Source organism: Phyllostomus discolor, chromosome X, assembly GCF_004126475.2.
Source record: "Phyllostomus discolor isolate MPI-MPIP mPhyDis1 chromosome X, mPhyDis1.pri.v3, whole genome shotgun sequence".
Taxonomy (NCBI): domain Eukaryota; kingdom Metazoa; phylum Chordata; class Mammalia; order Chiroptera; family Phyllostomidae; genus Phyllostomus; species Phyllostomus discolor.
This window is the reverse complement of record NC_050198.1, coordinates 5,431,352-5,453,055: the sequence shown is the minus strand read 5'-3', so window position 1 is coordinate 5,453,055 and position 21,704 is coordinate 5,431,352. Positions and strand designations below refer to the sequence as shown.

Genomic DNA, 21,704 nt, shown 5'->3' with positions numbered 1-21,704 from the left:
CTTTAGGTACATCAATGGCCTAGGAGGGACTTCTCAGACTTCGGTTTGTTCCCTCGGTTCTGCATGAAATTTTGGACCTTTCCCCAACCCCACCCATCAGGATACCCGCTATGACTATTCACTTTTTCAGCTTCTACCCTCTCCTTCCAGAAGTCATGTTCACTGACTCTCAGTCAAGAGAAGGGAAAACTAACAGTACCTACTCACTTCACTTCACTCCAGATTTGGAGTAGCAGCAAGAAATCTTAAGATTCACCTACTCCCTCACATGGCTTCTGAAGGGAGACAGGCAGTTGAGAGTATACCCAAAGCCTCAGGTTTTTCCTTTGTTGCCTATCTTTCCAAAGTAAAAATGACATTAGCTCATGCATCTTTTCTTGTTTGGATGCTGCTGAAAAAATCTCTTCCATGTGTTTATACTCTGTGTTCATTTCCTTTAATGGTAGGAGATATTAATCTAGCTTCAGTCTAGGTGAATCTCTATATGAGATTCACCTTTCACTATTCCCATAGCACATAAATACACTGCCTTGTGTTTAGTAAGTATTCACATAGTGTGTCAATAACTGGAATTGAATTCAGTAAAAATATCTGTTCTTATAATATTTTTAGTTCATTCATGACCTTATATTAGATTCAAATATTTTATCCAGCATGCTCTAATCAGTGTTCTTTTTTTAAAAAGAAAAAAGAAAAGAAAAACTACATCTTAATGCCAAGTGAAATTGAAAAAATATATTGGCTGAATAATCTAGTGTAGACATGCAAAAGATGACAACGTACTTGTTCATAGTAACAATTGCTTTCCCATTAAGGGCACGGAAGGAAAGAAGAGAAAGGAGAAGAACACTTTTTCCGCAGACATTAAAAGCCACCACACTCATGAAGCAATTGCAGCTTTATTCATGACATCTTACAGTTAATGAGGTGAGACACCAGATATCAGCAAGGCTTTGTCAAATCCAAAATTTTATAAGAGTAATCATGGAAAAAATAATACATACCCAAATCCTGAAAGAAGAGTTTAAAAGTTCAGGAAAGAAACTGCCATTTAATCCTAAATTCCAAAAACAGTAATAATTTCCAGTGTTTATTAAACCTGTTGAAAGATGTGCATTTTCTGACACTGATTTGCTAAATCTCAGTTTCTTGCTCTCTTCATCCAAAACTCTAACCTCTAAAGATATTTATCCTCTTACTTCATTATGCTTAGAAATTTCCATGCAAAATATTATTCATAGATATTATGGTCTACTTACTAATTTCCTTCAGATTTTTACAAAGCCCCAAATCAGTGACTAAACGAAAACATGTTCTAACTTACTGAGTGGAAATAAAGCAGCAGATGTGGCAACTGAAAGCTTCAAGGAACAGAAAGCCAATTCTTCAGGGGAGTGAAACTTGGAATAACTTCAACTGTGCAAAAAGGCCCCCACCTTCCCAAACTTGGAATATTTTATGAAGAAAATAAAAGCATTCAAATGCCAAAGGAAAAAAAAACATTTAAAGGATGGAAAATGTTGAAAGAAGCCTGCCAGTGGGACCTACACTTTTAAGTATCAATCAAGTAGAGGGTTAGCCATATGCAAAGCTTCAAGGATTTCATCAGCAAGGACCATTCTTCTTGGCAAGTTCATAAAAATGGCTATTTCTTTGTAACAGCAATCACTCTTTCTCTCCTTTTTAATCACAAAAGCATGTGAGAGCCTATGCCTATGATGGTTTCATCTGTCATACACACCTATGTACATGATACCTTTCCAACAAGACATGTCTCCATCCCCTGGTGATGTTCTACTTACCCCCAAAACACAAGCTCATTCAATTCTCTCTTAAACGGAACAATTTTTTCACCAGTTAAAAGAGATGAACTTACATATGCCTTGGAAATATTCAAATATCAATGACTGAGATTGGAAAAGTAATAAGATAAAATTCAATAATTCAATTTTTTCACTTTACAGATGAGAAAAATAAGGCCCTGGAAAGTAAAATGACATTACCAAGGTCACAAAACTATTACGATCAGGCAGCAATCGATATAACATTTTGAACCTACTGGACAGGTAGTAGTAAAGAGCAGAAAAGGGCATTGAGATGGAGGATAAGCAGCTAGACAGGAGTTATTCTGTACCCAGGGAATAAACATGTCAGAAGGCTGCAAAACATGAAAGTACTGCAACTTTAAGGAACTAAAATGCTTCTGAATATGCTTGCCCCACAAACTCAGATAAATAAGATGCGAGACACCATCTAAAAGGTGCCACTGTAACACATATTTAGCTAGCTGAGTCATGTAATCATGTCTTTATAAGACTACATATGACTCCCCTACTTTAAAAAACATTCCATGTAGTACTGGCATAAGAACATACATATCAACAGAACAGAATGGACTGCAGAAATAAACCCTTTATTCACAGTCAAGTGATTTTCAAAAAAGATGTCAAGGCAACTCAGTAGGGAAAGGAAACCATTTTTCCACAAGCAGTGCTGAGACAACTGGATATCCACATACAAAGAGGTGAACTCAGACCCTTACCACACACTGTATATAAGAATTAAATCAAAATGGATTAAAGACATTAATGTAATAAAATTATAATACTTTTAAAATAGGATAAAGTCTTCAAGACCTTCAGGTTAGGCAAAAATTTCTTAGATAAGATGCCAAAAGCATGATCCAAACAGGAAAAAAACCTGGTAAATTATACTTTGTCAACATTCAAAATTTTGTGCTTCAAAAGCCACAATTAAGAAAATAAAAAGACAAGTCACAAACTGGGAAAACATATTTGCAAATCATGTATGTGGTAAAGGACACTGGTTATAAAGATGCTCAAGGAACTTAGTGGGAACCTCAAAAGCATAAAAAGATCCAGTCAGAAACAAAGGATATACTAATTGAAGTAAAAAACAATTTACAGGGAAACAACAGTAGAATGGATGAAGCCAAAAATCAAATCAATAATTTGGAACATAAGGAAGCAAAATAAAACAAAACAAAACAATCAGAACAACAAGAAGAAAAAAGAATCCAAAAAAAAAAATGAGGACAGTGTAAGCAGCCTCTGAGACAACTTCAAGAGGTCCAACATTCACATCATAGAGGTTCCAGAAGGAGAAGAAAAAGAGCAAGCTACTCGAAATCTACTTGGAAAAATAATGAAAGAGACCTTCCCTAATTTGGTGAAGGAAATAGACATGCAAGTCTAGGAAGCACAGAGTCCCAAACAAGATGGATGCAAAGAGGCCCACTTCAAGATATATCATAATTAAAATGCCAAAAGTTAAAGATAAAGAGAGAATATTAAAGGGAGCAAGAGAAAAGCAGTTAGTCACCTACAGGGAAGTTCCCCTAAGACTTTCAGCTGATTTCTCAGAAGAACTTTGCAGGATAGAAGAGATTGGCAAGAACTATGCAAAGTCATGAAAAGCAAGGACCTACAGACAACATTGCTGTACCCAGCAAAGCTATTGTTTATAATCAAAAGGCAGATAAAGATCTTCCCAGACAAGAAAAACCTAAAGGAGTTCATCGTCACCAAACCAGTAGTATATGAAATGTTAAAGGGACTTATTTAAGAAAAAGAAGATCAAAACGATGAACAATAAAATGGCAATAAATACATATCTATCAATAACTGAATCTAAAAAACAAGCTAAGCAAACAAGAACAGAGACAGAATCACGGACATATGAAGAATTTTTAAAAATATTTTATTTATTTATTTTTAGAAAGGGGGGAAGGGAGGGAGAAAGAAAGGGAAAGAAACATTAATGTGTGATTGGCTCTCACGCTCCCCCTACTGGGGACCTGGCCCACAACCCAGGTATGTGCCCTGACTGGGAATTGAACTGGTGACCCTCTGGTCCACAGGCCAGTGCTCAATTCACTGAGCCACACCACCCAGAAATAGAACATTTTGATGGTTGCCAGATGGTAGGGTGTGTGGAGGAATGGGTGAAGAGCAGAGGATTAAGAAGTACAAATAGGTAGTTAGAGAATAGCCATAAGGATGTAAAATACAGTATAGGGAATGGAGTAACCGAAGAACTTATACATGTGACCCATGGGTATGAAAAATGGTATGGGAATTTCCTGAGGGAGTATGGGGTGCTGGGTGGAGGTGGGCAAAAAGGGAAAAATTAGGACAACTGTAATAGGAAAACCAATAAAATGTAATTTTTAAAAAAGCTAAGGGTAGAAGGAAAGTATAATTAATCATATGGGAAGGAAAATACAGATGAAGGAAGATGGGCCATAGTTGATCACTGTTGAAGCCAAGGGTTGGGTATACTATTTCTTTTATTTTTATATATATTTAAATTTTTATAACAATTTTTATCATTAAAAAAGACACAGATATATTCCTAAAATTCCTAAAATTTTCATAAGTATTTATGAAAGCAAGACTTTCTTTCCTGTCTCCCTGAAGTACTTCAGGAAAATCTGCTCAACTGTAAATCATGTGGGAGAGAACATAGGAAAACAATATTAGTTACTTACATAAAGAGGGCACTGTATTTATTCTTTAATATATATTTTTAATCCTCACCCGAGGATATATTTATTGATTCCAGAAAGAGAGGAAGGGAGAGATAGAGAAAAAGAAAGAGAAACATTGATTCCTTACCTCCCTTATGCACCCCAACCAAGGACAGAACCCGCAACCTAGATATGTGCGCTGAGAATTGAGCTCACAACCTTTCCATTTACAGGATGATGCTCCAATCAACTGAGCCACATCTGCCAAGGTCTTTAATATATCTTTTAAGTTTATATATTAGTGTTATTACCTATTGAAAAATAATGTATGCCCTCTCAAGTTAAATTAATATAGATTGCCTTCTCTGATACCAAATCTGCTGCAACAAAGATCTGAACAATGATTTCCCATCTTCACAGGATTCTGATGAAGAACAAAGGAATTACAGTCTCTGGATCTCAGTCTGCTTGTCTGTAATATGTGAGAATTGGCCAAGATGACATTTAAATTGTCTTTTGACAATGACACTCTATGATCTTGAATTTATTTACCACGGTTTACCAATAATTCTTCCTGCACCATGGGATACGTGATAAGGATTAACTAGGTCCCAGAAAAACTCATGGGATTTAACCTTGTAAAGTCAAGTTTCATTTCTCATATTACATTTGTGTAAATACATTTCTTCTAATCATTTTATTATTAAACTCCTTACAGTTAAAATCACTGGCTGTGTGTGTATATGTGTGTTTTGAAGAGAAGGAAGGCTGCCAGACAATCTGGAAAAAGATTCTACTATCTTGAAACTGTCTCATTTCTATCATGAGTTTTTAAAATGTGACATGTAGTCAGACCAATTTTCAGTCTTAAGCATTTCAAAATAAGTTTGTGACAACTACTCCACACCAATTTCTCAATCTCTCTATAAACTTTTTCAACCTGGATTAACCCTACCAGTGTAACAAACTGTTCTAAGACTTCCTAGGGACACAGTTTACAAACTCCTCTCCTATTCTCCATTCTTTTTGCCTAACCAGCAGGCTTTATACTTTGATCTCCACTTATTCCTGAAATATACTCCTCCTTCCTATGCCCAGGCTGTGGTACTGTGCCCCTTACTGAACTCATGTATTCTCATGGCTTCATGTCCAGTTGTCAAGATAAAGAAATTTGGTATTCACATAAAAGGTCCAGGAGGGTTTTGAGTAGAGAGATGACATCATAACTGTGTATAAGAAAATTAATCATGTTGTTCTATAAAGGAACAAAGCAAGCAAACAGAAGATTGCTGTAGTAGCCTCCAAGGTAATTGATAGTAAGAAGTGAACCACAGCAGATATCAAAGAACAATCAACAAAATTTGACTCCAAAAATTATATCCATCCTTCAAACGTTAGCTCAACAACCTGCGTACCCCCCACACCAACACATCCACAGCTCATCCTAGTTAGAAACCACCCAGACTTCAGCACCCTTCTTGCATGTTAACAATAATACTGACTGGAAGAATGTGGGGCTACATCCATGTTTCTCTTAGAATCTCCACAGTAGCAAGCACACAGTAAGTGCTCAGTAAACACTGGTTAAATAAATAAGACATTTTTCCTGGTCATCATTACTGAAGTCTATTAAAGTTTTCATATGATTCTGTAAACTCAAATGCATATAAAACGTGGTGATGTGTTGAGAATTGCATTGTTTTATGATATTCTTCAGCTCATAAGTGACATAACAGTCATAAGCTTAATGTCCAACAATAAAAAGAAAATGGTTAAGGACCCAGATGGTGGAGAAGCAAGTGAAAGCTACACTAACCTCCTTCTAGAACCAAACAGGAATCACAACTAAATTATTGAAAAAATCAACCTGAATATTAACTGGACAGAAGCCTTACAACCAAGTACAGACAGAAGAAACCACTACAATGTAACTGGTAGAGAGTGCAGAGGTACAAGAAGGCTGGTTGGTTTCCCACAGAGTGCAACTAAAGTTCTGGAGGGGTATTTCAGCAGCTGGGGGTTTCCACCTGAGAAGTGTGGGATCTAAACCCCAAGTTGGGCTCCCAAGCCTACAGCACCACAGTAGGAAAGGAACCCAAATAACACCCACCTATGAAAAGCAGCAGGGGTTCTGTTTGCTAGGGAGAGACAGCTGAAGATCCATAAGCCTCTTAAAGGACCAATGCACAAAATTCTGTTTGCAGCCACGTACCCTGGGCTCTGGCAGAGCGAGGGCAGAATGGACTAGAGATACTTCAGGAAAGTCTAGGGCTTGTGGCTCTGAGGAGAGAACTAAAGAAATAGCTGCTAGTATCACTGGGCTCAATCATTCCTCATACTGCAGGAGCCATCTCTCTCAGATAGAGCACTCCTCTCCAAGTGGCATCAGCCTGAAGAGAAGCAACAGCTCTGCTCACAGGATTACTCTGCCTGCACTGTGGTGCCTAAGCTCTGCTGTGGAGAAGTACAGTGGGAAGATATTAATTGATTAGCCCTACAGAAAGACTGCCAGCAGTGGCAGATCGCTGAGAGCTCTCAGACTTTAGCTGAACCTCCCCCAGACCCAGTGCTGATAAAAAACCAGCCTTGGAGTACAGCCTGGTTCTTTCTGCATACACCCAGGCCCAACAGAGGGAACCACATATAGTGGATCACTGATAGTTGCAAGCAAGTTGCCCAGAGCCAGTCACAGGCAGGGTTTGACTCAGGTCTGCACCAGAGTCTTGAGAGTCTACCAAAAACTTAGAAAGAAAGACAGAGGCAGCCAAAATGGGAAGATAGAAAAAACAGGCCTCAAATGAAAAAATAAGAGAATTCTCCAGAAAAAGAACTAGATGAAATAGAGGCAGGCAATTTTTCAGATCGAGATTTCAGAGTAATGATTATAAGGATACTCAACAGCATGAAAAAAAGACACAGAAACCATTAAAAAGGACGAGTCAGAAATAAAGAATACAATATCTGAAATAATATACTAGAAGAAATAAATAGTACGTTAGATGAAGCAGAGGACTGGATCAGTGATTTGGAAGATAAGGTAGAAAAAAAACACTTAGGCAGAGCAGCAGAAGGAAAAAATAATTTTTTAAAAAATGAGGAGAGCTTAAGAAACCTTTGAGACAACATGAAGCATAACAACATCTACATCATGAGAATACCAGAAGGAGAAGAGAGGCAGCAAGGGATTGAGAACTTATTTGAAGAAATAATGACTGAAAATTTCCCTAATCTGGTGAAGGAAAAAGACATACAAATCCAAGAAGCTCAGAGTCCCAAACAACTTGGACACAAAGAGGCCTAAACCAAGACGGTTAATTTTATCATAAATAAAATAGCAAGGCTATGGATAAGGAGAGAATTCTAAAAGCTGCAAGAGAAAAGCAGGTAATTATTACCTAAAAGGGAACAGCAATTAGACTACCACCTGATCTCTCAACAGAAACATTTTGGGCCAGAAGGGAGTGGTATGAAATACTCAAGGTGATGAAATGCAAGGCCCTACAACCAAGGCTATCACTTAAAATTGAAGGAGAAATAGGGAGCTTCCAAGGCAAGAAAAAAAATGTAGGAGTTTGTTAACAGAAGAAGAAAGAAGAAGGAAGAAGAAGAAAGGAAGAAGAAGAAGGAAGAAGGAGGAGAAGGAGGAAGAAGCAGGAGAAGGAGGAGAGGAGGAAGAGGAAGGGAAGAAGGAAAGAAGGAAGGAAGGAAGGAAGGAAGGAAGGAGGAAAGAGAGGAAGAAAGGAGGAGGAGGAAGAAGAATGAGGAAAGTAATCTAACAATAAAATAGCATTAAATACATATCTATCAATAATCACATTAAATGTAAATCATTTAAATGCTCCTACCAAAAGACATAGGGTAGCTGAAAGAATAAGAAAACAAGACCCAAATATATGATGCCTCCAAGAGATCCACTGCAGTTCAAAAGATACACACAGACTAGAAGTAAAGGGATGGAAGAAGATATTTCATGAAAATGGAAAGAGAAAAAAAGCTAGGTAGCAATACTTCCATCTGACAAAATAGACTTTAAAGCCAAGGGTATAGTAAGACACAAAGGAGAACACTACATAATGATAAAGGGAACAATTCAACAAGAGGATATACCCCTAGTAAATATTTATGCACCCAACATAGGAGCACCTAAATATGTAAAACAAATGTTAATGGACATAAAGGGAGAAAGCAACAGAAATATACTTATAGTCAAGGACTTTAGCACTCCTTTGACTTCAATGGATAAATCTTCCAGACAGAAAATCAACAAGGAGACAGCGGCCTTCAATGACACATTAGATCAAATAAATTTAATTGGTATCTTCAGAGCATTTCACCCCAAAGCAGTAGTATATACATACTTTTAAAATACACATGGAATGTTTTCTAGGATATGCCACATGTTAAGACATAAAACAAGTCTTTTTTAAAAAGATTTTATCTATTTATTTTTAGAGAGAGGGGAAGGAAGAGAGAAAGAGGGAAAGAAACATCATTGTGGTTGCATCTCGTGCACCTCCCACTTGGGACCTGGCCAACAACCCAGGCACATGCCCTGACTGGGTTCAAACCAGCAACCCCTTGGTTCACAAGGCAGCAATCAGTCTACTGAGCCACACCAGCCACGACTGCATAAAACAAGTCTTAATAAATTTAAGAAGACTGAAATCACATCAAACATCTTCTCTGACCACAATGCTATGAAACTACATATAAATCACGAAAAGAACAATGAAAAAAAATGCAAAGGCATGGAAGCTAAATAACATGTTATTAAGCAACGAATGGGTCAACAAAGAGATCAAGGATGAAATCAAAAGATACCTTGAAACAAATGGAAATGAGAACACAACAATCCAAAATCTGTAGGACACAGGGAAAGCAGTTCTAAGAGGGAAATTCATAGCATTAGTGGTCTATCTCAGAAAACAAGAAAAAGCTCAAGTAAACAATCTAACTTCACACTTAAAGGAACTTGAGAAAGAATAACAAACAAAGCCCAAACTGAGTAGAAGGAAGGAAATAATAAAGATCAGAGCAGAAATAAATGAAATAGAGTCTTAAAAATGATTTAAAAAATCAATGAATCCAAGAGCTGGTTCTTAGAAAAGATAAACAAGATTGAGAAACCTTTAACTAGACTCATCAAAGAAACAAAGAGAGAGGACCCAAATAAATAAAGTCAAAAATGAAAGAGGAGGAATAACAACTGACACCAAATACAAAGAAATGTAAGAAAATATTATGAACATCTATACGCCAACAAACTGGACAACCTAGACAAAATGGATAAATTCCTAGAAAGATACAGTCTTCCAAAACTAAAGCAGGAAGAATCAGAGAATCTGAATAGACAGATTACACCTAATGAAATGGGAGCAGTACTCAAAAAACTCCAAACAAACAAAATCCCTGGACCGGATAGCTTCAGAGGCAAATTTTACCAAACATTCTGAACATAACTAACACTTCTCCTTCTCAAAGTTTAAAAAAAATGGAGACAACTGTACTTGAACAACAATTTTTAAAATTTTTTTAAAAATTCAAGAGGAGGGAAGGGTATCGTAAAAATACCCAAATGCATTTTATGAGGCCACCATTTTCTTAACTCCAGAACCAGAAAAGACACTACAAAAAAATAAAATTATAGGTCAATATCCTTAATGAACATAGATGCCAACATCACACTCAAGGGGCAAAAACTACAAGCATTCCCCTTAAGATCAGGAACAAGACAGGGTTGTCCACTTTCACCTCTTTTATGCAACATAGTACTGGAAGTCCTAGCCACAGCAATCAGACAAGAAGAAACAGAAGGCATCCAAATTGGAAAGGAAGAAGTAAAACTGTCATTATTTGCAGCTGACATGATACTGTACATAGAGAATCCCAAAGATTCCACCAAGAAACTACTAGAATAAATTAATTCAGCAAAGCAGCAGGATACTAAATTAATATCTAAAAATCATTTGCATTTTTATATGCCAATAATGAACTAATAGAAAGGGAATTAAGAAAACAATCCAATTTAAAATTTCTTCAAAAAGAATAAAATACCTAGGAATAAACCTAACCAAGGATGTAAAAGACATGTACTTGGAAAATTATAAGCCCTAGCTGGTATAGCTCAGTGTATTGAGTGCAAGCCTGTGAACCAAAGGATTGCTGGTTCAATTCCCAGTCAGAGCACATGCCTGGATTATGGGCCAGGTCCCCAGTAGGGGGCATGCAAGAAGCAACCACACATTGATATTTCTTTCCCTCTCTCTCTCCTCCCCTTCCCCTCTGTCTATAAAAATAAATAAAATCTTGAAAAAGAAAAAGAAAATTAGAAGACACTGAAGATATTAAGAAAGATACAAATAAGTGGAAGCACATACCATATTCATGGATAGGAAGAATTAACATAATTAAAATGTCCATACTACCCAAAGCAATCTATAGAGTCAATACCATTCCTATCAAGATTCCAATGACATATTTTACATAACTAGAACAAATATTTAAAAAATTTATATGGAACTACAAAAGGCCCCACATAGCAACAGCAATCTTGAGAAAGAAGAACAAAGCTGGAGGACTCATGTTACCTAATATCGAACTATACTATAAGGCCACAGTAATCAAAACAGCATGGTAGTGGCATAAAAATAGGCACATAAATCAATGGAACAGAATAGAGAGTCCAGGAATAACCCACACCTTTATAGTCAATATTTGACAAAGGAGGCAAGCACATACAATGGGCTAAAGATCGTCTACTCAATAAATGGTGTTGGGAAAATTAGGTATGTGCAGAAAAATTAAACTAAACCTTCTTACACCACACACAAGGATAAATTCAAAATGGTTTAAAGACATAAATGTTAGACCTAAAACCATAAACATCCTAGAAGAAAGGATAGGCAACAAAATCTTAGACATAGCTCATAGCAATATTTTATCAGATATATCTCCCTAGGCAAAGGAAACAAAAATAAATAAATAAATGGGACTAAATCAAGCTAAAAAGTTTTTGCACAGCAAAGAACATCAACAAAATTAATAGACAACCCATTGACTGGGAGAATATATTTGCTAATACATCTAATAAGGGTTTAATATCCAAAATTTATAAAGAACTTAGAAAACTCAACATCAAAAAAAAAAAAAAAAAACCAACCCAATTTAAAAAATTGGGCAAGGGACCTGAATAGACACTTCTCCCAAGAGGACATATGGGTGGCCAGTAGACATATGAAAAGATGTTCAACGTCACTCACTAATCATCAGAGGAATGCAAATTAAGACTACAAAGTGATATCACCTCACACCTCTCAGAATGGTTATCATCAACAAATCAATGAACAAAAAGTGCTGGTGAAGATCTGGAGAAAAGAGAACTCCTTTGCACTGTTGGTGGGAATGCAGACTGGTGCAGCCACTGTGAAAAGCAGTATGAAGATACCTCAAAAAATTAAAAATGGATCTGCCTTTTGACCCAGCAATCCCACTTCTGGCAATATATCTGAAGGAACCCAACACACTAATTCGAAAGAACATAAGCACCCCTACATTCATTGTAGCATTATTTACAATTGCCAAGATACAGAAGCAGGCCAAGTGTCCATCAGTAGATGAGTGGAAAAACAACTATGGGGCATTTACACGATGGTATACTACTGGGCCATGAAAAAGAAGAGTTTTACCCTTTGCAACAGTATGGATGGATGTAGAAAACATATGCTAAGTGAAATAAGACTGTCAGAGAAAGACAAATACCATGATTTCATTCATACGTGGAATCTAATGAGCAAACTGAACAAATAAAGGCAGATTCAGAGAGAACAGGATGACAGCTAAGGAGGGAGGCATTGACCAAACAGGAAAACGAACTCATGGACAACAGTATGGTGATTGGGGGAGGGGGTATAAGGGAACTAAATAGTAATGGGAAAAAAGTACAATAAAGAAAAGAAAAATGGTTAAATAAACTATGGTTCAAATTAATAAAGGTAAAAGTAATAAAATAGAGTATCACCATTTTGCAACTTCAATGAAGTAAGTAATGGATCTTAGCTGTGGTTTGCTGGAAACAGTTCAAACCAGCTTGTAAGAGCCAACTGTGCACATCTGTTCCAACCCCACATTCAGTGACACATCAGTAAGAGTGAAATTGGCCGTGACAGCAGTGTTTATACCATAGAAGTTGGCAAATGGCCAGTTGTTAAACATTTACCAACACACTGCTGGATGTAGGCAACGATCAATACCTGACTAAACCATTATTTGAAAGGCTGCTGGGGATCTTTATCATAATGGATGAATCAGGCCAATAATATGTGAACACACTGATCAAGCAAACATCAAAAAAAGCGGCATTAGACTTCAGGGACCTCCTAATGGGATACAGTAGGAAGTACACAGCATCACTAGGAGGTATTCTTGCCAGAAATAGAATCTGATTCTAATCAAACCTAGATATACCTACTGGTTTAAAAGAAATACAGGAGGTAGAAGAACAGAAACCAGCCAAATATGGAATGTGGAAATGTCTACAGGGTGGATAATTTTCCTATGAATGAATGAATATTAAGAGAGAGGAGATTGAAGAGGACTCTATCTATTAAAAGAGACTTAACAGAAGTCAAAATAAACACAATGTGCATGTAGCCCTTGTTTGGATCCTCATTTGAACAAGCCACTATAAAAAACATACTTGAAACAATTCAGGAAATCTGAACACTGGCTAGATATTAGATGATATTAAGGGATTATTGTTAGTTCTGTACATGTAATAAAGAGTTAGTAGTTTTTTTAATGGCCTTATCCATTAGAGATACATATAAAAGTATTTATGTATGAAATTATAACAATATCCAGAATTTGCTTCAAAATAATCTGGGAATGGAGTTTCTCTTTTACACATACTTGAAAATTTCCATAATATAATTTTTAAAATATATTTCATTGATTATGCTATTACAGTTGTCCCATTTTCCTCTCTTTATTCCCCTCTGCCCTGCACCCCCACCCACGTTCTGCCCCCCTTAGTTCATGTCTATCGGTCATACTTTTAAGTTCTTTGGCTTCTCCATCTCCCATACTATTCTTAACCGCTCCCTGTGTATTTTGTACCTACCACTTATGCTGCTTCTTCCCTGTGCCTTTTCCCCATTTTCTCCCTTCTCCTCCCCTCCCCGCTGATAACCCTGCATGTGATATCCACATAATACAGTCTTTTTATACAAAAGAATTACAAAATGATCAGTATTGACATGGACATAATTCTAAGAAATAATGTACTATGAAAAAGCATGGGAGAAACATGCACAATGTGATTCCAGTTATTTTAAAGATAAAAAAATAAAACTCACATCACAGGTACATACATACATACATTCACAAATGCACTAGAAAATGTCTAAGGAATACGTTCCCTGGTGAGGTCACTGGGCTCAGTAGAAATAAGGTTAGAGACAGACCTGTAATGTTTGAATTTTATACACCAGGAAGTATTTGTCTATTAATCAAATGAGTTTTATAAGCATTTAAAAAATAAAGGTTTTACTAACACTTCCCACTACATCCTCCAGAGAGTGGAGTCCTGTTCCTCCTTAAGAACCCCCGTTAAAGGACTCAGCCAGCCAGGGACAGCTGTAAAACTGGAGGGTAGATATAAAATAGCATGCACCCTACCCAATAGCAGGATTCGCTGCACCCTAGCCTTGGCAAGCCTTTGTAAAACTCCAGGCTTTTGACTTCTAGAGGCATAAATCACAGCACTGTGCTAGTATAGAACCTTTCCCATAACTTATCATCAGAGAAAAACACCTATAAAGAAAGAAACAGGAAAAGCCAAGAAGCCAAGGACAGACAGCACATTGCAACCACACTTTCCAAAGACCGAGACTGGCACGTATCTGGATGAGGATGCAGTATACTGGCACAGACAAGCCTGGAAATACCCCTGGAATGTACTTTTACCTCTGAAAATGTTCATCTAGCCCAACAGCCCAAATATACTTCTCTATATGTTCACAATGAACTTTTAGGCTTCAAATCTCATGACAAAGTAACACTAGACTACAGCCAACACCTTGTATGTATCAACTACTGAGAAGCTCAACAGAAACCTCCATGCTCTGTCACTATGAATTCTGATAGTTACTTCTAACGATAGATCCCTACCACAAACAAGATCAGGCCTGAAAGCAAGGATTCAGGTCTAAAAAGCTAGAAGGTATTTCTCGGCTCTTCAAAGGCAAATGACTGCAGTGGCAGCCAAAATGGATAAACTGGACTCCATCAAAATTAAAAACATTTGCACTTCAAAGAACACCATTGAAAAGCCTGAAAGGTCAACCCACATAATGAGAGACAATATTTGTAACTTATATATCTATAATGGGACTTCTATTCAGAATACATAAAGAACCTTTGCAATTCAACAATAAAAAGACAACACGGTTTAAGAATGGGGCAAAGACTTTAAAAATCTTTATGTCATGAAAGATGACATAAACATGGCCAATAAGCACATGAAAAGATGTTCAACATCAGTAGTCATCAGACACTACAAATCAAAATCATGAAAACACACCACTTTATATCTACTAAGACAGTGGAGATAAAAAGACAGTAAATAATAAGTGTTTCAAGGACATGAAAAAATAGTGATAATCATACATTGCTATTAAGATGACAAATTAGTGCAGCTATTTTAGAAAACAGTTCAGTAATTCCTCAAAATGTCCAACACAGTGTTACCATATGACCTAGAAATCCCACCCCTACGTACTCTAGTATATACCCAAGAGAAAGGAGAGTGTGTTTACACAAAAACTTGTACATGTATAGATGTTTGTAGCAGCATTATTCATAAGTCAAAAAGTAAAAACTAAAATGTCCATCAACTGATAAATGAATAAATGAGATATGCCATAGCTATACAAAGAAATATTATACATCCATAAAAGAAATTAAGTACTGCCCTGGCTGGTGTGGCTCAGTGGACTGAGTGCCAACCTGTGAACCAAAGGGTCGCCCATTCGATTCCCAGTCAGGGCACATGCCTGGGTTGTGGGCCAGGTCCCCAGCAGGGGGAGCACTAGAGGCAACCACACACTGATGTTTCTCTCCCTCTCTTTCTCCCTCCCTTCCCCTCTCTGTAAAATAAATAAATCTTTTTTTAAAAAATTAAGTACCAACACATGCTACAACATGCATAAACCTTGCAAACATCACACTAAGTGTAAGAAGGCAGTTACAAAAGACCATATATTGTATGATTCCATTACTACAGAATGTCTACAAAAGGAAAATTCATAGAAACAAAGTAGGTTAGTGGTTGTCAATGGCTGGGGGTAGGAGGAGAGGAGAGGAAAGGGGAATGAGAGTGACCACTAACGGTATGGAGTCTTTTAAGGGGATGATAAAAAATGTTCTGAAATTGGATAATGCTGATGATTGCATGCTATGAATATACTAAAAGCCACTGAATTGTATGCTTCAACAGGGTGAACTTTATAGTATGTAGATTACACCCTTGGCTGGCTGTGTACTGCAGACCCAAAAGTTTTGGGATAGGGCAGGAATCTTATAATCCTACTAGACTTTTTAATCCTACTAGATTTTAAAAGAGAACAAGTAGCTCTCATGGGAGTGATACAATACGGAACGTCTATAAGGCCAAAGCCATCTGTGTGGCCAAATTCATTCTTCAGAGAATATGCAAGTTAAATTTGGTCTTGAGCACATCTCTTATTCCAAAACGTTTACCTATTTTCTCAAGTTGCAGACAGGAATATTAATTTATAGAAAACCCAGGACAGACTCCTCTCAGCTCACCACTCAATAAACACACCCGTCTTCCAAGTTAAGACAGAGCCCTTACCACAACACTTTGTCATCTGTACATTTCACGATGGAGGCTTTGGGAAATCCCCCCAAATTATCCCTCGGTATTGGAGGGACACTGAAGAAGGACCCAAAGAGCATATCAGAGCCTTAAAAGAACACTCTGGAATGCTTCCATCACATCAGTTGCAATCTAGGAAGTGGAAGCGGATTGGTCATACAGGTACCCTGGATAAAGAATGGTAGGTAAGTTTGAGATAGGTAAACTCAGCCAGGGAAAACCCCTCTGGTGCTCTCAGGTACCATCTGTCCATTTACAGCTATAGAGTGGAAAGTAAGGTTTCTATAATAGGTAATATCTGTACACGAGGCCAAATTTAAAAGATACAAATGATATTCAATGAAAAGTAAGTTTCTCTCTCACTCCCATTCCCAGTCATCCTATTGTATTCCTCAGAGGTAACCACTGATACTAGTTTCTTAACTGTTCTTCCAGAAACTGCCTATGCATTTAAGATCATATTCTGCAGCTTGCCTTTTTCACTTAATTTATCAGATAGCTCTCTACCTAGTATATATACCTTATTCTTTTTTTTATGGCTTCGTAAGTTTCCATGATAATGGATATACCATAATTTCTTAACCATAGAATGAATTTTTATTATCAACATGTCTAAAGCTGAGACAAGATATTAGCTATCTATGGGCAGATACTACCCATGGGTGTGTTTCGTTCAGCCATCACACAGGTTTTACCACGTGGATCTCAATATATTTGGCCATATGGGACGTGGTGGAAAGAGGTGTCCACTGTCCTCTCTGGTAGTTAGAGGGGCATCACTGGGAACTGGTTGCTCTGCCAGGGAGTACATTTCCCAATTGCCTGGCAGCTGGCTATATCCGTGGAACTAGGTTTCCCCCATTAGATTTGAGTGAAAGTGATTAGGGTTCCCAGTGTGAAGCTTTCAAAGGATGGGTATCTTTCCCCCCCACAATGTCTGCCTCCTCTGCCCAGTGGGTGCTCCATGACTGAAACAGGGCTTAGGTGGCTGACCATCACCATGGAAAACATGGGCTGCAAACCTTAGGTATGGCTTGGAGATGAGTGGGGCAATGTCAAGAGTGGACCAGAGGAAAGTCCCCCCCCCACACACAGTGGAACAGAAAATATCCTTTTAAGGAAAAAAATTACCTTATGAAAACAACTGTTTCAATGAGAAAGAGTGTGTTAGGGTCTAAAAAGTACTGACCTCACAGTATGATTTTCCTTACAAGAATTTCTGTAATAAAATGTGTTTTGTAGCTATTAAGTATGGAGCTATAAAATCTAAACATCACTGAGCAAGTGCCAGATCTGACGACTGCCTCTAGATTTTGTACACCTGTGTCATTACTGACTTAGGCTATTTTGCACACTTTTTTCTCACACACAGCAGTTGTGTGGGACCAAGAGAGCATGACCTGGATTCACTATTACAGAGGTGGCCTCCCTTTTACACGCAGTGATCACACTATATCAACTTCTCTCTAGGAAAACGCATGCCTTAGGTAAAATGCCAGCACTTACCCATAGAGAGGCTTGGGATAGTCTGGATTCCAGTAAATCATTATGTTCACACTCTCTAAAGATATCCAAGCTAAAGCCAATTGTCCCACTCGGCAAAGTTGACCTTATTCATTTTTATAGATTTACATTCTAACTCAGCCCTTTGTTAATTTTCTCCATAGCATGTTATCAATCTTCATAAACTTGAAGGCATTAATGCCACTCACTTCTAAGCTATTTCCTTAAATCATATCCAAACCCTACATGGAGTCTTTGGACTCGCCTCTCTTTGGTCCCTACAGTCTTTTATCCTATTTGCTTCTTTTTTTTAATTTTAATTGTTGTTCAAGAACAGTTTTCTGCCTCTTGCTTCCATTCCAGACCACCACCCCCAGCCCTCCCTACTTCCCTCCTGTTTCCACCCCCCCTTGTTTTTGTCCATGTGTCCTTTATACTTGTTCCTGCAAACCCTTCCCCTTTTCCCCTGAAAACTAGTTCCATCCGTTCTGTCGCAAAGGGTAGGGGCTCCTTCCTTCTTTCTGCTGCATAGAATATTTGGTTCTTTTTAAAAATATATTTTATTTATTTATTTTTAGAGAGAGGGAAAGGGAGGGAGAAAGGGAGGGGGGAGAAACATCAATGTGTGGTTGCCTCTTGTGTGCCCCCTACCAGGGACCTGGCCCACAACCCAGGCATGTGCCCTGACTGGGAATCGAACCAATGACCTCTTGGTCTGCAGGCCAGCACTCAGTCCACTGAGTCATACAAGCCAGGGCTCCTTTTTGCTTCTTGTTTGTGTAAACATCATCACTCCATGTAACCACCATCTCATAATTTTCTCCATTTCCCTCTTTCATTCTTACATCTTGGCGTCTTCCCTCCATCCTATTTCTTCTGCACACTATCACTACACTTTAGGCCACTCTGATTGTTTTTCACAATCCTGTGATTCTCATTTTCCAAAACATTAGCTTCACTTTATCTTTCCCTTTTGATTCAGGCCCAGATCTTGTTTCTGTACATTCTTTCTTTTTAAAAAGATTTTATTTATTTATTTTTAGAGAGAGGAGAAGGAAAAGAGAAACAGAGGAAGAGAAACATTGATGTGCGAGAGAAACACAGGTTGGATGCCTCTCACACATCCCCAACTAGGGACCTGGCCCACAACCCAAGCATGTGCCCTGGCTGGAAACTGAACCAGTGACCTTTCAGTTCTCAGGATGGCACTCAATACACTGAGCCCCACCAGCCAGGGCTGTTTCTGTACATTCTCTACCCCTCTTTCCTTTACCTCTCCTGACTCTCCTACTGTTACAAACAAGGTGGCCCTAGTAGAGTCTGTCTTAAGTGATACAGTTGGCAGAAAGATGGGGCACTGGGGGCTAGAAGGACATGGACCCAGTGAAGTAACAGGTTAGTTTAGCTGCCCCTAGGGCCACCCTCACATTCCCAACTGCTTCAGAGAAGACAGGTCCAGAACCTCATTGGAAAAATGAAAAGGAGACAAACAGTCCCTGTGGTTAGGCAAAAACATGTAGCAACAGAAGCTGAGTGAGCCTTCTGAGCAGGCAATTAACAAAGAGAGGAATATTAATAGCAAATAATGATATGAAAAGCTATTCAGTCTCACTAGGAATCAAGAAAATGCAAACATTTGCCTATCATATTGGTAACAATCAAAAACATGAAGATTAACCAGTGCTGGCAAGGGTGTGTTTTCTACAGCACAGTTTAGCAGCATGTATCTATACTTGAAGTGTCTGTCTATGGCCTATGTCACAGCAACTCCAACCTGTAGGATTCAGCCCAAGAAAAGGAGTATGTGAGGAAACAAAGCTATGCATACAAAGTCCTTAAAAACCTCTCCCTCGCTTATGACGTGGGGCAAAGTGAGATAAGTGGAGTAGTGTGGGAAAGAGAGGCTCATGAGCATGAAGTGGGGAAGGAGGAAGGGAAATGAAGGAGAAACAGAGAAGGAGGGGGAGGAGAAGAGGGAGAAGAAAGATGAGGAGCAGGAATGAGCACAGAGAAGGATGAACAAGGGAGAAAAGAGTGGCTCTGTGAAAAAGGCTCAAGCAGAACATGCAGGAGGGAGCAACGTATGAGCGTGAGAGGAAAGTGTGGGGAAGAGATAAGGAGAAGGAGAGGAAGACAAGGTGAGAGAAAATGCTCCATCAATGCACCATCAATTCTGGCACATATATATATATCACACAGGCATTAAAAGAAATGATGAAGCTCTCTATTATGAAATAGAAAGACGGTTAATGGTAAAGTTCAGGATATAGAACAGCAAGCATAGCATGACCTAGTTGATCAAAAGTGACATATAGACACAAGTGCAGCTAAGGGGTTACTACATGGGCATCATGGTTCTCACTGGGTGCACTATTCTGATAGATTTATACTCTACTTCCTGCTTTCATAGTTTGTCAGAATTTACTGAGTAATTTCTAGCAAAATGCAATCCACTAAAATTCCACATAACTTAGGTCCTTGTAATTTCCAATGAGAATTAACCAACATTGAATCAAATTAAGTAGATGCAATAGTACCACCTGCTCTCCCCTTCAGGTGATCAATTTAAACTGCTCATTAAAATGTCACTTGGGTAAACCGGCACCGAAAAGACAAGGGAAGTAGGCTGTGAACGTAGATGTCACCCATCTAGCTGTCCTCTGGCATTTATCAAACCAAAATGCTCTTCCTCTTGAAGTCATAGCAACATTGGAGATGTAAAAAGAAGCTGTCTTAATTCAGGTTCTCCTCAAAGCAGCCCCTAAGACTAGGACTTGGGAACAGGTATTTCACTTGGGTGCGGGGGAAAGCGAGACAGAGCAGGAGGGAAGAAAGCTAAGAAGTGGTATGTTAATGAGTAGAGCGCTACAGCCAGCAGCTGGGGCTTGGTCCCTTTGGTCCCTTTGTGTGTCCTCCAAGGATGGTGGGGGACAAATCACAGAAGTGTACCCCTGGGGGATCAAGGAAGTCAGGGGGCTTTATCCTCAGACTCCCTTCCCTCATCAGTCTGCTGTGGAATGAATGCCCATGGGCCAAACATCGTGCTATTTGGATCATATTTATTATCTCACAAAACCCCTACAATTCTGTGGAATATTGGCCCTATTTTACAGATTAGGAATTTGAGATGCAGAAAGATTAAACCACTTGCTGAAAATCATATAGTTAACAAGCAGCTGAGAGAGACTGTGAGTCCAGTCTTGTCTCTTCCTCTCTAGAGTACAATGTCATAAAAGCCACAACACATCCATTCTCCAGACACCTGGCACTCCTTCTGGGGTTACACAGAGAGATGTTTGCGTGTTTCCAGCCTCTCTCCTTGCAAAGAAAATATATTGAGGCAGCTGCCCAGATTGTTTTAATCTTCTTGCATCAATACAAAAATCTTCTAGGTCATAATCCACCGGCCATGTAAAATTTTTATAGCATCATCATCCATGGCTACTCCCACTCCAAATACCAGTTACTCTGAAATTATGCCAGAATTTGGATCAAAGTATTGGGGGGAAATTCAAGGCAAATTTTTATCTGATGAACTCATGGCATAGAATCAAGTTTCACAGAGAGCTCCAGATCCTAGTATATTAAAAAACATTCTATAACTTTACTGTGAAGAGAGCACTTTATTAGAACAAATAAAACATGCTGAGCTCTGCCGGGACACAGAGGTCATGCTAATGTGTGAGCCAAGGAGTCTTTTCTTGCTTTAGTAGAAAAGATAATAATCTGAAAATCACTAGCATCTGAGGTTCCCTTGATTTAAAATGCACATGGATATTAAAGGGTTCAGGAAATCATTGTATTTATACCTTGCCT

General features: G+C 38.3%; 1 protein-coding gene across 5 annotated transcripts in view; it reads right to left on the bottom strand.

Annotated features, from left to right (window-relative positions):
• REPS2 (RALBP1 associated Eps domain containing 2) overlaps positions 1-21,704 on the bottom strand; it is a 200,029-nt gene that overhangs the window by 60,147 nt on the left and 118,178 nt on the right. The gene's annotated exons all lie outside the window — the stretch shown is intronic.